This window comes from Rutidosis leptorrhynchoides, chromosome 9 (assembly GCF_046630445.1).
Source record: "Rutidosis leptorrhynchoides isolate AG116_Rl617_1_P2 chromosome 9, CSIRO_AGI_Rlap_v1, whole genome shotgun sequence".
Classification (NCBI taxonomy): domain Eukaryota; kingdom Viridiplantae; phylum Streptophyta; class Magnoliopsida; order Asterales; family Asteraceae; genus Rutidosis; species Rutidosis leptorrhynchoides.
The window spans coordinates 203,529,516-203,541,769 of NC_092341.1; positions in this window are offsets into that span (position 1 = coordinate 203,529,516).

Here is a 12,254-nt window from a genome sequence, read left to right on the forward strand (position 1 = left end):
TACATCAATTCAACAAGTATAAGCATAACCCAAGTCAAAAGAGGTGATGGAACCCTAAGCTAGAGAGCTTGGATCCATTTCACATAAGTTACAAGGTTACAAAGCTAGAAAGCTTGAACCTTTAAGTGTTCTTGAAGATCTTGAAGCATAAAGCTTGGATCTTTAAGATATATGAAGATAACAAACACAAGTTTGAATCTTTTTCACAAAACAACATGATTAAAGCAAAAAGAACTTACATCTAACAAAAAGATATGAAGATTTAAGCTAGAAAGCTTGCATCTTGATTGTTCTTGAAGATCTTGAAGCATAAAGCTTGGATCTTGAAGATGCATGAAGATTTCAAACAAAAGTTTGAATCTTTATCATAAAGTAGAAAGATTACAGTATAAAAGAAGTAGATCTACAAAAGATATCAAGATTCAAGCTAAAAAGCTTGAATCTTCCATGTTCATGAAAGATTCATGCTTGAATCAACAAGATATAAGTAAGATCAAAGCTAAAAGGGACTTTGTTCTCCATAAAATGATAATGATGATCATGAATTTGAAAAGAAAAAGAAGAAGGAAAAGAAGACTTACAAGTAATGCTAGAAAGGAAAGAAAGAAAGAACAAGTGTGTGAAAAACCAAAATGATCAAGTGTGGAAATGAGGGACTAAAGGCTAGTATTTATAGGCATAATTTCACTTGGATTAATGACACGGCAAGACCATTTGGCCGAAATTTTGAGGAGGGGAGGGGGAGACACCATGTTGCTTTATGGATCATGGTTGTCTAAAGTGTGTCCTTTTGCTAGAATCTCATGTGACAATTAGATAAACCTTATCCATTATGCTAGTATGACTCACTAATTAATTAATTTATTATTTATTTATTATTATGGGCCACTAGTAATAATACTTGGGCTAATTAATTGGGTCACTAGTTAGAGTAGGGTGGGCTTGAGCCCAACAAGGTAGAAAGTCCAACAAGACTAACTATTGGGCTTTAGTAATTAAATAAATAAAATTAAGCATCCAAAAGCTCAGGTAATTATTATTATAAAATAATAACTAATATTTTGCAGCCCAAAAGTTCCGGTTCTGACAAAAGTCAAACGTGCGCGCAGTCCGCGGTTTATTCGTAACGGCAAGTAACACTAACGGTTATAAAGCATCCAATGGACAAGTTAAGAATTCCACATACACCAAGGGATGTTTTTAAGCATATATGAATATAAAACACGTGTGACAAGGTTCCGGAGTAATAAAGTAACACAGTACGCACAGATACGCAGTTTCACTAAAATACAAGGCACAAAAGCAAGTCAAAAAAGTCGGGTCGTTACATTACCCACCTGTTATTTGAAATTTCATCCCGAAATTTAAGTTGAGGCAGGTGTTGGAGTCGGGAAAAGGTGAGGATACTTCTGCTTCATTTGATCCTCTGGTTCCAGGTAAACTCAGGTCCACGCTTGGCATTCCATCGAACTCGGACAATTGGAATCTTATTGCGTTTCAAGGTTTTGACCTCACGGTCCATAATTTCTACAGGTTCTTCCACGAAGTGGAGTTGGTCATCAATGGTAAGTTCTTCCAATGGTATGACAAGTTCCGGTGGAGCAAGGCACTTCTTCAAATTCGATATATGGAAGGTAGGATGAACAGCATTCAACTGAGTTGGAAGATCAAAACGGTAAGCAACCGGTCCGACACGTTCCAAAATTTCAAAGGGACCAACTATCGCGGGTTTAACTTTCCGCGCTTTCCAAATTGGATCACACCTTTCCAAGGTGCGACCTTCAACATTACTCGGTCACCCACGTTGAATTCGAAGTCTTTACATTTAAGATCAGCATAACTCTTTTGGCGATCGCGGGCCATCTTAAGTCTTGCCTGAATCTGAGAAATCTTCTCCGTTGTTTCATGGACTATCTCGGGTCCGGTGATTTGCACTTCGCCTAACTCAGCCCAACAAATGGGAGAACGGCACTTGCGGCCATACAACGCTTCAAAAGGCGCGACTTTAATACTCGAATGATAACTGTTGTTGTAAGAGAATTCGGCTAGCGGCAGATGCTTTTCCCAAGACTTTTCGAAGTTAATAACACAGGCACGCAACATGTCCTCCAATGTCTGAATTGTTCATTCACTCTGGCCGTTGGTCTGGGGGTGATACGCGGTGCTCATGTCGAGATGGGTTCCCAAGGCTTCTTGCAAGGAACGCCAAAATCTGGAAGCAAAACGGGGATCGCGATCTGAGATAATTGATAGAGGCACACCATGACGAGATACAACTTCTTTGATGTACAGTTGAGCAAATTTCTCCATTGTGTCTATTTCTTTCATCGCTAGAAAATGAACAGATTTGGTAAGACGGTCAACGATAACCCAGATTGTATCGTATCCGCCCACCGTCTTTGGTAGCTTCGTGATGAAATCCATTGTAATTACTTCCCATTTCCATTGTGGGATTTCTGGTTGCTGAATTAATCCAGATGGCCTCTGATGTTCAGCCTTAACCTTCGAACAAGTTAAACACCTTCCAACATAAGTTGCAACATCCTTCTTAAGATTTTGCCACCAATACTGTTCCTTGAGATCATGGTACATTTTTTCGGCTCCTGGATGAATCGAATATCTCGACTTGTGGGCTTCATCAAGTATAAGGTTTCGTAGATCTCCATAACGAGGTACCCAAATTCTTCCGGCATAACATCGGAGTCCAGACTCCTTAACCTCGAATTTAGAGACGAGAATGTTCAGGTATTCGTGAGATATGTTCTCCTCCTTGAGAGCCTCTTCTTGGGCTACTCGAATCTGACTGTGGAGGTTCGAATGTATGGTGATGTTCAGAGCCCTAACGCGAAGAGGTACCGTCCTCTCCTTTCGACTTAAGGCATCAGCTACAACATTGGCCTTGCCCGGATGGTAGCGAAGTTCACAATCGTAGTCGTTTAGCGTCTCAATCCATCAACGCTGTCTCATGTTCAGTTGCTTCTGATCGAAGATGTGTTGGAGACTCTTGTGATCGGTAAAGATAGTACTCTTTGTTCCATAAAGATAGTGTCTCCACAGCTTTAATACAAAGACGACGGCTCCAAGTTCGAGATCATGAGTAGTGTAGTTTCGCTCATGGACTTTCAATTGACGAGATGCATAGGCAATGACCTTCGTTCTTTGCATCAATACACAACCAAAACCATTCTTCGAAGCATCGCAGCACACAACGAAGTCGTCACTGCCTTCGGGAAGAGATAAGATAGGTGCGGTGGTTAACTTCTGCTTTAGGGTTTGAAATGCTGCTTCTTGTTCTTTTTCCCAAACAAACTTCTTCCCTTTATGAGTTAACGCAGTCAAAGGACGCGAAATCAAAGAGAAACCTTCAATGAACCTTCGGTAATAACCGGCAAGACTTAGAAATTGGCGGATGTGAGTCGGAGTAGTGGGGGTTTCCCACATGCTGATAGCCTTGATCTTGGCGGGATCAACTTTGATACCTTGATCACTCACAATATGACCCAGAAATTGGACTTCCTTCAGCCAAAATTCATACTTGGAGAATTTGGCATAAAGCTGCTCTTGTCTCAAGAGTTCGAGCACTAACCGAAGATATTGCTCATGTTCTTCTTCACTCTTGGAGTAGATGAGGATATCATCTATGAAGACGATAACCAATTTATCCAGGTATGGCTTGCAGACACAATTCATGAGGTCCATGAATACAGCGGGTGCATTGGTTAAACCGAATGGCATCACGAGAAACTCATAATGACCATAGCGGGTTCTAAATGCAGTCTTCATCACATCACTCTCCTTCACCCTCAATTGGTGATAACCTGATCGCAAATCGATCTTAGAATAAACTCTTGATCCTTGCAGCTGATCAAAAAGATCGTCAATTCGGGGAAGAGGATATCGATTCTTGATCATCATCTTGTTCAGCTCACGATAATCGATACACATGCGGAAGGATCCATCCTTCTTCTTCACGAATAAAATAGGTGCGCCCCAAGGCGATGAGCTCGGTTGGATAAACCCTCGGTCGAGCAATTCCTGCAGTTGACTCTGCAACTCTTGTAGTTCTGAAGGTGCCAGATGATACGGCGCACGAGCTACGGGTGCAGCTCCTGGCACTAGATCGATTTGGAACTCCACTGCTCTGGGTGGTGGTAATCCAGGAAACTCTTCCGGAAAGACGTCGGGGAATTCATTCACGATTCGCACGTCATTCACACTCTTCTCCTCTGATTCTAAAGCCTTCACGTGTGCTAAAACAGCAAGACGTCCTTTCTTTATGATCTTCTGCGCTTTCATATAACTAATGAGGTTCAGTTTCGAACTACATCTCTCTCCGTATATAACCAGTGGCTCACCATCTCCTTGTGGTATACGAAGAGCTTTATCTCTACAGATAACATCGGCCCTTACTTTAGTCAACCAGTCCATGCCGATAATCACGTCAAAGCTTCCCAATTTGATGGGTATCAAGTCAATTTCAAAATCCATGCCAGCTATGTTAATAATAGCTCCTCGGCCAATTTGGTCAACCTTTTCAAGTTTACCGTTGGCTACCTCGACAAGCATACTTTCTTTTAAAGGAACTAATGACCAAGTTATCTTATCACAAAAGTGTCCACATACATAAATTCTATCAGCACCGGTATCAAATAGGACAGAAGCTAAAAGATTGTTGATAGTGAATATACCTGTCACCAAGTCGGGGTTCTCATGTGCATCCCTTGCATTAACATTAAAAGCTCTACCACGCGGTGGTCCACCGTCCTTCTTCTTATTGGGGCAATCATTCCTAAAGTGGCCCTATTGTCCACACTCATAGCATTTCCTTGGCCCGTTTTGGTTTGTCCTTGCAGCTGGGACGGGAATCTTGCAGTTCTTACCAACATGTCCGATCCTATTGCACTTTTCACAAACCGCATTACAGTACCCAGTGTGGTGTTTGTAACACCTCTTGCACTGCGGTAGAGTGCCCTTGTAGTTCGGGTTTGAACTTGTGCCAGGGTTGGGGTTTCCACCATTGTTGTGTCTCTTAGCGGGGGTTTGATCATAGGTCCTCCCCTTACTGTTATCCCACTTTCGCTTGTCATTACTACCCGCTTCAGACTTAGCCTTCTCTGGTTCATCGATGAGAATCTGATTCATGAGTGTATGCGCCATGCGCATTGCTTCGGGAACATTCGGTGGCTTGGACGAGGTGACATTACCCTTGATGGACTTAGGGAGTCCCCAGAAGTATCTCTCCATACGCTTGAATTCCGGGGTGACCATGGTAGGACACATAAGAGCTAACTCAAGAAACCTCCGATTGTAACCATTGAGATCGTTGCCAACAGCTTTCAATTGCATAAAATCTATTTCCATCTTTCGTATCTCGGTTCTCGGACAATACTCATCAATCATAGCCGCTTTGAACTCCTCCCATGGCGTAGCATACGCCCCCATCAATACCTTGTGCCTGAGCCATGGTGTTCCACCACGTGAGGGCACCATAAGATAGCGTGCAGGAAGCAAATTTGGTTTTGTTGGACTCGGAACGGTTGCTGACTCGGAATACTGATTCAAGCTTTTCAAACCATCATGTGAGACCAACAGGCCCCTCAGTTCCGCTGAAGTTATGTGGTTTACAGCTCTGGAATTCCTTGTAGGTGCACCCGTTTCGAACGGGTTGGATAACCGGCGGTGGTTCAGGTTGAGGGTTCATTTCCGCCAAGGCTGCGGCGACTCGTTCATTAATCATCTCTTCGATTTGAGCTGCTGTGGGTGTTGTTCGTGTGTTTGCCATTGCCCTTCGAAACAGAAATTTTAACTTAAGTCAAAATCCAGCATTTAATATATAATAATATAGTATATAGTAAACATGGAAACAACACAACGCATGCCAATATAGTAACGCAACCAGGCACAAATACCGCAAAACCAACATACAGTAATGTAAATAGAACACTGTGCAAGAATTTAACAATACAAAGTTCCATTAATAAAGAGTTGCATACATAAGTTCGTACATTACATAAGGAAAACATGGAACTACAACGAGATTACAAAATGAAACCTACTACAAAGCTCTATGGTGACGGTGGGTAAAGGATGTCCAGCACATGGGACATCTGCTCCTCGAGCTCAATCACCCAAGCACGGAGGATCTCCACCTCCCTCGCCAGTTTCTCGACAGAGGGAGGGGCTGGCAGAGCAGGCGGTGCTGCGGGTGCACATGGTGCTGGTGGTGCAGATGGTCCGGCTCTAGAGGTAGATGCTGCATGGCGGTAAGGCTTACGCATGAACGAATCAGCCGGGTAAGGCACGACCCGCTTACGGGCGGTAACCCTACGAAGCTGACCATGTGCGTTAGTGAACGCTCGGCCTCCGTGGATCCTCGGAATAACGGTGCCATCAAAACGGTACCGCTTCTTCGGCGGGGTGGAGGGTGGCTGCACAGGTGTATCATCAAGGTTCTCCTCGTCGGAGTCATCGTCACTAGTGTCGTCTGTAGATGAGTCGTCGGATGATGAATCAGCTGGGGGTGGCAGTGATCGGCGACCGGTAGTCATGATCCGGTATCTGAAAGGTGGGATCGGTATGACACGTCCATCAGGAAGGCGTCGGCACCAATGGTTATACTCATTACGGAATGGAACGTCCCCGTATTCTCCGGGAATCACAACACCACCGGGGCGGGGCTGTGGCTCCTGAGGTACCGGGGCAACTGGAGCTGGAATCTCTGGAGGGTCCTGAGTTCCAACTGCGGTAACCACTGGTACAGGTGTATGGCTGCTAGTTCTGGAGGATGAAGCGTCGGGGTCACTGGTTAACGGGATATGTGTGTCGGTAGCAGCAGTAGGTGAGGTGGCTGACGAGTCTGAATCACTGCCCAAAATAATGACAGGTGGAATATCCGACATCTGAACAAGGAAAATAAATTTTCCATATCAGTAAGTCATAAGCAAGCAAGTATTAGGCACTATAGCAACCTAGCATGGCAATCAGTACTAATCAGAGATAACATGTGAAAGCAGATAGTAGTCATGCCAAGGCAGAAATAGGCATACATCAAGTTCGCATGGCAGTAAAGATAAGCAATAGCATGAAGTAAGATCATACAGCAGAAAGTAGGCAAAGCATGCAGTAAGTCTCGCAGAAACAAGTAAACTAGCAAGTTGTAGATTAGTCCTATTAGTGAATCCTACTCAGGTCCGGTCTAGACTCACTAATGCAACCTAATTCCCTACAACCAATGCTCTGATACCAACTGTGACGCCCTGTACAAAACCATCATGTACGGATCATCAACAACAGGATCATCACAAGGTCAAACACTATATGCTGTTTGAAAATCGATTTGCATTCATTAAAAGATAACGTTTTACAAAGATAACATGTCATAAGACTTATTACAACCCATTGATCCAAAATAACATAAGTTTACGAATGCAAAACATAAGTTTCATAATTTGAGACATCTCAAGTAATGCAGCGGATAACTAGTACAGTAGGTCCATAACAGCAATTCAATAACAGCATGACAGCAAGTGTAACAGCATGACATCAAGTTTAACAGCGGAAGCAATAAACCTCTAGGCACCTGAGAAATACACGCTTAAAAAGTCAACACGAATGTTGGTGAGCTATAGTTTAAGTTGTAATAGTAACGTAAGATAGGCCACGAGATTTCAGTGCTGCAACAGCGTATCAAAACAGTATGAAAAGTATATGCATAACTGTGGGCACCCGGTAACTAAACTTAACGTTTATAACCCCCTGAAAGTACACTTGGCGAGTGCGTATGTTCACGAAGTATTAAACACCCGTTAAATGCTAGCGCGACTAGCCCGAGTGGGGATGTCAAACCCTATGGATCCATATCTAAGATTCGCGTTCACCGGTTCAAAGACCAATGACTAAACGTTACCGTGCTAAAGGGAATGTTTATGCCGTTATATAACCCACACACATATAAAGTTTAAGTACTCGTTCCTAACACGTAAAACGTAAAAAGTGCATGTATTCTCAGTCCCAAAAATAGTAAAAGTGGTAAAAAGGGATGCTATAACTCACAGTGATAAAAGCGGTAAAGTCGGTAACGAAAGTACGCAAGTAGTAAGTCGGTCCGAAAGGTCGTCAACCTAAATCAAATGTTACTAGGTCAGTAGGTTGTCTTTTTAAATTCTAATAGTGCATAAAATAAGTTTAAGTGTCATCATCATCATCATTCATCATCATAAAAGCTAAGTAAGTTTGACGAGAATAGAGATCGAAACAATAGGCTGATTTCGGTCAGCTGCTACGACCTCTACATAAATCGAAAAGACTCATGGTCAGTGGATATGGCTCCGTATATGAGTCCCCTAACAGCTGACCAATTTTCAGAACCTAACTTATCTTATTTTGACCATGGCGACGGTTTAAGTGAGAGTAGGTCAGAAATTTCAGCACAACGTTAATAGGGTGTAGTGACTATCGGAGGGCCATAAATCCTAAACCGTAACTCGGATTAAGACTAGGCCTAAATGGAAAATCATCTACTCGAACCGAACTAACTGAAAATCAACTTTCCAGAAGCCCAGGTGGTAATATCAGATACGAAAATCAGTGGACAAATGCTCCGGTGGGGTTCTTGGTGCTTGATGCTCATCACGGTTCTCATCCTTGATGCTTGTAGCTTCAAGTGTACAACTTGTTGATGGTTTAACATCACTTTTGACCAAGATTCACCATAAATACACAATATGTTAAGACCAAGTAAGAATACAACTCATTCATGAGTCTTAGATGGATGATGAACCAAGGTTACATCCTATCCTCAGTCTTAACACTAATACAAGTCACAATAACAACTAAAGCTACCAACTTTACATCAATTCAACAAGTATAAGCATAATCCGAGTAAAAAGAGGTGATGGAACCCTAATCTAGAGAGCTTGGATCCATTTCACACAAGTTACAAGGTTACAAAGCTAGAAAGCTTGAACCTTTAAGTGTTCTTGAAGATCTTGAAGCATAAAGCTTGGATCTTTAAGATATATGAAGATAACAAATACAAGTTTGAATCTTTTTCACAAAACAACATGATTAAAGCAAAAAGAACTTAGATCTAACAAAAAGATATGAAGATTCAAGCTAGAAAGCTTGCATCTTGATTGTTCTTGAAGATCTTGAAGCATAAAGCTTGGATCTTGAAGATGCATGAAGATTTCAAACAAAAGTTTGAATCTTTATCATAAAGTAGAAAGATTAAAGTATAAAAGAAGTAGATCTACAAAAGATATGAAGATTCAAGCTAAAAAGCTTGAATCTTCCATGTTCATGAAAGATTCATGCTTGAATCAACAAGATATAAGTAAGATCAAAGCTAAAAGGGACTTTGATCTCCATAAAATGATAATGATGATCATGAATTTGAAAAGAAAAAGAAGAAGAAAAAGAAGACTTACAAGTAATGCTAGAAAGGAAAGAAAGAAAGAACAAGTGTGTGAAAAACCAAAATGATCAAGTGTGGAAATGAGGGACTAAAGGCTAGTATTTATAGGCATAATTTCACTTGGATTGATGACACGGTAAGGCCATTTGGCCGAAATTTTGAGGAGGGGAGGGGGAGACACCATGTTGCTTTATGGATCATGGTTGTCTAAAGTGTGTCCTTTTGCTAGAATCACATGTGACAATTAGATAAACCTTATCCATTATGCTAGTATGACTCACTAATTAATTAATTTATTATTTATTTATTATTATGGGCCACTAGTAATAATACTTGGGCTAATTAATTGGGTCACTAGCTAGAGTAGGGTGGGCTTGAGCCCAACAAGGTAGAAAGTCCAACAAGACTAACTATTGGGCTTTAGCAATTAAATAAATAAAATTAAGCATCCAAAACCCAGGTAATTATTATTATTATAAAATAATAATTAATATTTCACAGCCCAAAAGTTTCGGTTCTGACAAAAGTCAAACGTGCGCGCAGTCCGCGGTTTATTCGTAACGGCAAGTAACACTAACGGTTATAAAGCATCCAATGGACAAGTTAAGCATTCCACATACACCAAGGCATGCTTTTAAGCATATATGAATATAAAACATGTGTGCCAAGGTTCTGGAGTAATAAAGTAACACAGTACGCACAGATACGCAGTTTCACTAAAATACAAAGCACAAAAGCAAGTCGAAAAAGTCGGGTCATTACACCTCAAGTGTACAACTCTTGATGTTTTAGCATCACTTTAACCAAAGTTTAACCATCAATACACAAAGTCAAGACTAAGAAATAAAATACAACTCATGTGAGAGTTTGAGCAAGGTGATGAACCAAAGTTACATCAATTTCTTAGTTTCAACACAAGTACAAGTTCTATTAAGCTATAAACTTTGAATCAAACTAAATAAGCAAGACCTTAAGTTATAGAACTTAGATCTTAGCTAAGTATTAAAGACCTTAGACTAAAAAGTCTAGATCTCATGTTCTTAGTGAAACCCTAAGTCATAACACTTAGACTTTCAACTTTTACACAACCATAAGTTATGAAACTTAGATCTTGTAAAGTAGGATGAACATAAGCTAATGAGCTTTTGTTTAAACAAAGTAGAAGACCATAAGTTACAAAACTTAGATCAAACACAAAAATAAAACCCTAAGCTAGAAAGCTTGGATTTCTTAACAACACTTATGAGATCTCAAGCTTGTAAGCTTATATCTTTTGTTTAATGAAAACACAAGTCACAAATCTAAAGTACAACAAATTAAAGAAGATCACAAGTTAGTCAACTTTGATCTTAACTAACTTTTTGTAGGAATCTCAAGCTAGTAAGCTTGTATTTCAACCTTTCTTGAAGATCCATAAGTAAAGAGTTGGATCTACAAGTTACATGAAGATCATAAACATGAGTTTTGATCTTTTAACACAATTAAAGAGATCTTATGTTAATAACTTAGATCTAACAAGATTATGAAGATTCAAAGCTAAAAAACTTGAATCCTTCATGTTCTTGAAGACTTTTCAAAACAAAGTTTGAATCAACAAAAGTTATGAAGATTCAAGTTACAAAACTTGAATCTTTGTTCATGATGATGATGATTTATGAATTAAAGCAAGAAAAGAAAGAAAAAGAAGCTAAGAACTTACAAGTTCTTCAAGTATTTAAGAGAAAACTAGAGAGAGACTTGAGAGAAAATGTGTGTGTGTGTGTGTTTGAATGAGATGAAATGAGAATGAAATGAGGGTTTAAAAAAATAAAGTGGTGGTGGGGTGGTACCCCTTTGGTCGATGGTTTTGGGCATGGGGGGGACCATCTTGGCCTCATGTAGTGGTGGCATGGTGTGGTCCATGGTGGTGGTACAAGGTGATGTTGATATGTTGGGTGGTTTGAGACAAAATGCAAGCATTAGTACATAAGCATGCAAGTTACTTGTCTCATTATTTACATGGGCTAATTATTAATTACATGGGCTAATTAATCCACTAATTAGTCCACTAAGTTGAGTAGGTTGGGCCATGGAAGTCCATTAAGGTAAAAGTCCATTAAGGTAACTAGTGAGCATTAGTAAACACTAAGCGTAATTAAATAAACCATCAAGCTAAGTAATTGTCATTAATAAATAACAATTACGATTAAGTAGTCATAACGCTCCAATTATGACAAAAGTTTAACGTGTACCAAGTACGTAGCTCATTTTAAACGACAAGTGACACTAATGGTCATAAATGCATTCGAGGATCAAGTTAAGTAACCAAGTACTTAATAACACGTTGTATGGCATTACCAAAGTAATTAACATAAATAATGATCCCAGAATATAATCTAACTCAGTACGTACAAATACACAGTTTCATGAAAGTATAAAATATAATTATAAGTCAAAAAAGTCGGGTCGTTACAGTACTTAACTTAGATGTAAAATACGCTTTTAAAACCAGTATCAACTAAAGTGGATGTTTGAGTTTTATTGATAGGTCAGATCATCATGGTTGGTAATGATACGCGTACCTTCGCGCATGGCGCTCGTACGTATCACATGCTATGTGCACGTCATTCATAAGTAACCCTGAACGGTAACAGATGGCGCATTACGCAGTCTTGCTTGGCACATACGCAAAAAAAATCTTAGATGATCTTATCTTTAATTAAAATGCAATCCTTTCCTAACTAATATACTATTATTTATGGTTATTGTTCGGGAATAATCTAGAATGAATGAGGGAGCATCTATGGTTAGGGTTTCACTATGAATACAACCCTAACCTCACCTTTTATCCATTTTAGTT